Source organism: Pseudorca crassidens, unplaced genomic scaffold (assembly GCF_039906515.1).
Source record: "Pseudorca crassidens isolate mPseCra1 unplaced genomic scaffold, mPseCra1.hap1 Scaffold_138, whole genome shotgun sequence".
Lineage (NCBI taxonomy): Eukaryota > Metazoa > Chordata > Mammalia > Artiodactyla > Delphinidae > Pseudorca > Pseudorca crassidens.
This window is the reverse complement of record NW_027136065.1, coordinates 30,001-37,500: the sequence shown is the minus strand read 5'-3', so window position 1 is coordinate 37,500 and position 7,500 is coordinate 30,001.

Below are 7,500 nucleotides of genomic sequence, written 5' to 3'. Positions count from 1 at the left end.
GGCTTTGGCTTCTCCGTGAAGGGGTCGAGCCGAGGGACCCAGGCCCCTCTGTCAACTTTTCACTGGATTCATTGGCCTCACTCTTGTCCCAAGCGACGGCTGGTCAGATTTCTCATGGTCATTTTTTGCCTTCTGGCTTTAGCAAGGGTCTTCAACTGGGGTAAAAAGAGCAGGCTTGCTTGGGGCGCTTTCATGGTGGGGAGGAGGGGGTGGTGGCCCATAGAGGTAGGTCCCTTCGATTCACCCCATCTCAGGTAGTGCCCTATGCAAAACGTTTGCTTTCATACCATCAGGATCCTAACTTTGGAGAGTTTCCCTGCCTTAAACGTCCTCTGCCCTCCGCCTATTCATCCACCATCCACCACCACCCCGCTGACCTGTTCATCCCGTCCATGGTTTTTCTCTTCCGAGAAAGCATGTTACCTACGGCTCGTCCCCAGGCTACGTACGTGTCCATTCACCTCCTGAAAGACATGTCTCGGTCACCTCCGAGAGAGTTCTTGGCAGTGAGGAATAAAACAGCCACTGTCAAGGTCCGCGTGCAGGTTTCTGCGTGGACCTCAGCCGTTCGACTCCCCGCGTCACCTCGGGTCCATTCATAGCAAGGAGTCCTCCGAGGGCCGGGTCTTACGGTGAGAGTGTGTTTGGCTGTGAAAAACACCACCCCTGTTCACAGAGTTCCCAAAAACGGGGGGGTGGGGGGTTGGGGGGTTGGGGTGGGGGTCGGGGTGGAGCTGAGGAGGGCACGGCACGTCAGCATACCGAAGCGTCCGGAACCCCGAGGAGGCGGGCAAGGAAGGAAGATGTCCCCGGGACAAAACCTTCCCTCCCCGTCCTTAGGGTCGATGGCTGGACCTGAGAATTCCATGGACACGAGACGGATTTATGAAACCAGAATTCCAAGAAAGGGGACCTGGCTGGCCGAGACCCCAAAATGAGTCTCTTTGGGGTTTGTTAGGGCGGCAGGCCAGGAGACACCCGCCGTGTTCCACCCGACTCCCAAATGGGGCGAGTTTATCGAAGAAAAAAAAAAAAAAAAGCCAAACCAAAAGCAAACACACACGCAGACAGAAACCCCAGCAAAACACACACACACACACACACACACACACACACACACACACACACACACACACACACACACACACACAACTCTGGGTGCGCTATCTGCTGTCCATGATTTCCCGTGCCTTTTGGACATGGCTGATAGAGATGGACATGAAACGGCAGGACAGCGCAAGCTGGCATCTCGGCCGGCCTAGAGAAGTTTCCCGAGTGAAATATCAGAACCAGGGCGGGGTGGGGATGGGGGGCGCAGAGAGAGGCGGGGAAGGGGGGCCCACGTCACCCGGGAGAGAAGCGGGGGGAGGGGGGCGCTGACCGACCTCGGTTCACCCCGTCCCCCTCCGGCCGAGAACCTGCCTTCGCTTCCTGCCCTCAGGTGTGTGAGAGGAGCAGGTTTCTTTCCCATAACTACCAACACATCATTTCAGTCTTGTTTGTGGGTTTCTTTTTGTATGTTCGTTTTCTGGACGAGGCCAAAGAACCCTTCCAGTGAGTGGAGGCGTGTGTACAAAGGAGGATCTGACAGGACGGGAGGGTGCGGGTCAGTCCCTGTGCCAAGAAACCCAGAGAATCTGTCGTAGCTGAGGCTCGGGCCTTTTGCAGAAATAGGCCAAGAGAGTTCAGAGTTGATCCTTCACTGCCAAACAGTCATCACAGCAGTTTCCTGGAAGGGATTGTGTTGCAAGAGCCAGCGTGGTGACCCTCAGGCCTCAGGCCTCAGGCCTCAGGCCTCAGCCCGGCAGGCAGGCAGGCAGGCAGGCAGGCAGCGGCTATTGTCTGTTGGTCCCGCCCCCACCCCCACCCCCACCCCCGTTCCTTCTCCAGAGCTCCTTCCTAAGTCCCCTGGACTGACCTTTGCCAGGAGCGGGGGAGGGGAGGGGAGGTCCGGACGATTCATTCGGCAGGGCCTCGTTCAATCGCTCCATTCAAATGCAGAAAGCTCTCCGGTCAAGTCGGAGCCTTTGACTTTGCCTCGAGCTTCTCTTTAATGAATGGCTTTGTCTTTTTTCTTTCCCCAATTTCCCCACCCTTAGGCTGTCCCCTCCAAACTGCAGGGAGGGAAGGAGGGAGAGAGGTAAGGGATGGGAGGAGGTTGTGTGAGAAACAGGCCTTTTTTTCCAGGCAAAAGATGTCCCCTCCTTTTCCTAACCCAGGAAACCCCACTACACCATTTGAGAATCATGGACATGCATGGAAGCAGATGTCTTCACTTGAGATCTTCCTCCGCAGGAGGACAGAAAGGCGGGCCAGTGTGTCCCTCTTGTGCTGGCCGGTTCTTAAGTCACTTGAATTCAAAATAATCAATAGAGCATGGAGGCAGATTTTGGGGCGGCCTACTCTGGAGCCCAAGAGTTCCCTCCTCTGAAAGTTCCTTGGAACATATTAAAGCTGAGCTGGTGACTCGTGTGTGTAGGGATGTGTGTGTGTGTGTGTGTGTGTGTGAGTGAGTGAGTGAGTGAGTGAGTGAGTGAAGGAGATTTCTAGATGTCAGGGTCGAAGCAACTTTAGAAGTCTGCAACACCTCTGATGATGTCGTCGGGTGTTTGGTTCAAATTTCGGAGTGGCTCTCAAAGAAACAGGCACGAGGATTGTTTCCATAGGAGCCGTTGTGGCCGTTTCGTCAAGTTCTCTAGCTTCCGTTTGCAGAGCTTCAGGCAAAGGGCCATTTTAGTTCTCAGTGAGGCCAAGTCAAAAGGGTGGGAGAAAATGGCAAACGTTCATGGGGAGAGTCGTAGCCAGATATTGGAGGGAACTCAAAAAACTTCGGGATGCAGTCCAGTTTTCAGGTTAAGAACAACACCCTAAGGGAAACGAGTAGCTCCAGAACTTCATATCCACAAGTGAGTATCCCCGTTTTATGGAAACATAATTTTGGCCTCCAAGTAACGTATGCAAATAACTCGGTTGCCAAGGAAATAAGAAGCCTCACTGAGAGTTTCTGAATTAAGGAAGGTAGGGAGAAAAAGATCAGTGATTCCATCCTGCTGACAGAGGTATAAGTTACCAAATGGAGGTCCATCTTTAAAAATAAAAAAAAAGAAAAAAGAAAAAAGAAAATTGGGTTTTGTTGGTTTGTTTTTGTTTTTCCTTGTACCTGGAAAACAAAAGATTTAAGAATCAGTCCTAATCCCTCTGTCTCTCTGTCTCTTCTTTCTCTCTGTCTCTCTCTGTCTCAGTGTCTCTGCCTCTGTCTCTGTCTCTCTCTGTCTCTCTCTCTCTCTCTCTCTCCCCCCCTCCATATATACATATACATATATATACATACATACATGTATATACATATACCCACATACGTGTGTGTGTGTATATGTATATATGTATATATATATATATATATATATATATATATATATATATATATATATATAAAGGTATTTTACGTAGGGTTTTTTTTTTTTTCACATTCTTTTCTCTCATAGGTTTATTACAAAGTATTGAGTAGAGTTTCCTGTGCTATATAGTAGGAGGCGCTTGCTTGTTGATTACCGATTTTATGTACAGTCATGTGTACATGGTCATCCCAACCCCCTAAGTTATCCCCCGCTTCCCCAATCCGTCCTACTTTACACAAGTAGTCATACACATTATCATCCTGTTCATCAGTTCATTCAATCCCGTGTAAGTCATCCTTGTTCTACTTGGAGTCCAGTCTTTCCATCGGTTCTGCCGACCTTGCCTGATGATCGAGCGTGACTGGACGAGTGACGGTTCCAAAAAGTTTGCAAGAGCTTCTGTGAAGGATTGTAGGATTTGCCCAGCGAAGCGGGTGCCGTGATCTGATCACAGGGGAGGCTGTGGAAGGTAGACCCCAAGTGGCAAACACATTTTGTTTTTTTAACAGTCTCTGTGCCACGGTGAGGACATCAGGCTTGCAGTGAGTGAGGGAAGACTTCAACCCACACGGAAGACATACCTACGGCCACAAGAATGTTTGGATGACCCCTACTAAGTGGCAGTGGAATGAAGTCCAGTGGCTGGGGTTCAGAGGGTCCAGAGAGAGGAGGTTTTCTTTCCAGAGAGAAAAATAGTTCCCACCCCCCACCCCCCCCCCCCCCCAGGGTTACAAGCATGACAGGTCAGACGTTGCCGGTAGACTGTAGAAATCTTCCCGCCAATGTCTATGTACAATTGGGGTCATCTTCAAGGCACCATGGGTGGGTGAAGGAATGCAAGGTGGAGTGTGGGGGTGGGGGAGGGGGGAGGTTGGCCAGGGAGTAACCAACCGGCCGGGCCGCCGTCTCCCGTCTGCCATAGCCCCGACCGGCTGTTGACAGGACAGAATGGACTCGATCCACGTGTGCCCCGCCACCCCCACCACCTTTCAACAGGCTGTTGTTGCTGCCTTGGCGTGAACGTCGGTTAGAACACCTCCCTGATACTGGGTTCCGTCCCTTTCGTGTGAGCCTCCATTTTGACGACGACAGACAACCCTTTATGCCAGGGCAGAGAAGACTTCCAGGAAGAAACATCCCATCATGTCTGGAACAGTTAGAACACATCGGTGTACAGACACAAGCCAAAGTAGACTTCACGTTGTTCCTTCCTCTTTGACGACGCTTCCCGTGTCATCGAAGCTCTCCAAGAAACGTACTCAGTTTCATCTCTCTCGTTTCTCAGGAGAGAGAACACATTTTTGGGCTATTTCGAGGGCCCTCTCCTCCTGCATCCTAACTCAAAGTGCGTTCTAAGTCCAAAGGACTTCACCTGTCCTTCAACCGGGGGGCAAGTGTGTCCAAAATATCCAAAAGGTTGTAAAGCACTTAATCGGATATAGGTCACTGTGAAACAGTGCTTCGCTAGCCAGGTCACCGACATCCCAAGGAGAGACTTGCTAGGCAGAGAGAGAAGCTTCTTCTTCAGTTCCGAGCCACACCTGGTTCTTTGAATCTCGAGAGGACTAAGCTGATGTGAGTCCTCCGAGACCTGATAACGGCAACCTAGAAAATAAGTGATGACTTTTGACAAGGCATAAGCTTTTCTTTCTTGCTTCCTTTTCCTTCCTTCCTTCCTTCCTTCCTTCCTTCCTTCCTTCCTTCCTTCCTTCCTTCCTTCCTTCCTTCCTTCCTTTCTTCCTTCCTTCCTTCCTTCCTTCCTTCCTTCCTTCCTTCTCTCTCTCTCTCTCTCTCTCTCTCTCTCTCTTTCTTTCTTTCCTTCCTTCTCTCCTTAAAGATAAAGGAAGAAACCTTTCCTAATCTAATCTAATCTCTCATGATGGACAGAGCAGACTGATGAAAGAAAAACCCAAACCCTAAACCCAAACCCAAACCTTGTCCTTTTAACATAGAGAGACAACTAAATTCTATTTTTGCACTTGTTTCACGTTGATACGAAAACTCATTTCTGTCTTTGAATCCATCCTCATCTTATCCAGTCAGTCCTGACCACGGATCCGATTCCTTTCCAAAGACCATTTTCTTCACACACCTTTTCCAATCGTCTGTGCCCATTTTTAGCCTGTCCCTCGTTTTCTTTCTTTTCCATTGAGAAGTGACCACCTTTAGGACTAAAATCTCTTTCTCCTTCCCCCAAACATTATCTGCATATCTTCTACTTTGCCTCCCCACTCCCCCAAAAAAGTCCTCTTCCTACCATGAGGATGGCGACATCAGGTAGCTTGGACCACACACGTTCCGTTCCTTCTTTGGAATGCCTCGTCCTTGGACACTGTCTGTTTTTTTTTTTTTTTTTTCTTCAGTCAGTCAGTGAAAGTAAGGAAGCCAACCACAGTGAACAGTGTGAATATGGAATACTTTGTAGAAGTCTAGGCTCCTACCGAGTACACTCTTTCCCTAAAGCACAAGATCTATCTAGGCATGGAACCAAACATGCTCAGTCTCTCCTCCGTAAGAGGTCCAAAGCAGGGAGACCCTTAGACTTGTGGAGCCATGAACATTTCAGTATTTTATCTTATGTGGAGGTGATGTAGACACTCGCTGAGATTTCACCCTGCCAATGGCACTTAGCCAACCTCTAAGCCTAGAGATGACCAGAGATGTTGGAAAGTCTTGAAGTCGGCCTATGGAAAACAATCATTGGGGGGAGAGTTCCCCTTAAACATTCTTATCTCGTTAACATCTATGCCCTCTATTCGTTAGGAGCAGTCCTACTTAGATGATTCGTGAACATTTCATGAGACATGAGGGCGGTTCAGTTCGTCATGGTGTCTACACCTCCCGCCCCCCTCCCCTTTCACGTGAGAGATTTTCTTCCTGATTTCAGAGGGGAGAAGTAAAAGAGAGTCAGAGCGTCCCTCTCGTGGTGTTGTCAGTCTAATTCCAAAACTTCTCTATGCCACGGAGGCACGTTTGGGGGCGGCCTACTCAGGGCCCCAAGACTTTCAAAGTCAAACTCAAGGAGGACGTAAATGTACTTCATGCCACCGAACCCGAACCCGAACCGGTGAACCCGATGGCTTACTAGGAGATGACGTGTCATTGGCCCACCCATTTAAGACACGGAACCAGACACCCTCTCCTCGATGACTCGGAGCAAGTGAGTTCCTGGGGGTGGGGTGGGGTGGGGTGGGGTGGGGTGGGGAGGGTGTCTGTCGGAGAGGGTCCTCTGCTCCAGGTGGGTCCATAAGCACTGCACATGACAGTAGGTGTTCATGGTGTTCTTGGGAAGGAAAGACAGGGAGAATTTTATTTTGAAAAGCTTATCTTCTCACAGCATTTACACTATGAACGATGATGCAACTTCACGGGGGGTGTGCGGGGGCAGTGAAGGCCAGGGAGCCTGGCAACATAGAAGAGCCACGGAGGCTGGCTGTGTGTGACCCCAAGGATGTCCGGCGACTCCTCTCACTTGGGGTGGGGGGTGGGGGGCGGGGGTGGAAGCGGGGGGCGAGATTCCTGTGTGTCTGTCTGCATTCATCAGTCGTGGGAGAGGAAAAACGACGTTCCCTCGACGATCCTTCTGAGTTCTTGCCTGAGAGGCCCCTGTCCCCAAAAGACAGCTCGAGAAGAGAGCGACCCACGGCTGAGGAACGCGTGCACCGTGACCCCCACGCAGGAGAAGCCCAAGCCAGGAGTCACTCGAAAGGGCGGGCTCTGAGCTTGAGCTTCTTCTCGAGGAAGATCTTGGTCCTCCTTTCAGGTCAGGAAGAAGAGGGAGAGGCAGAGCGGCAGAGCGTCCTCGTCGCCCACCCGTCGTTTCTGAAGCGCCTTCAATTCGAACTCATCTGTGTGCCAAAGCGGTCCATTTCGGGGTGCCCTATTCCGGTTCCCTCCCCGCACGGAGAAACATGTTCTGTCCCGATTCACTGAAATGCTCCCAAAGGGCCTTGGTGTGAGGCAGTGGACCTATGCCCATCCTGCCTCCTCTTCAAATCATTTCTACCGATACAGAAGAAGAGACACCACCCCCACCCACCATGGCCTGCCAAAGGCAGTGCAGCAGCTATCCCTGTGGGAGTGGGATCCGGTAGCACGCGAA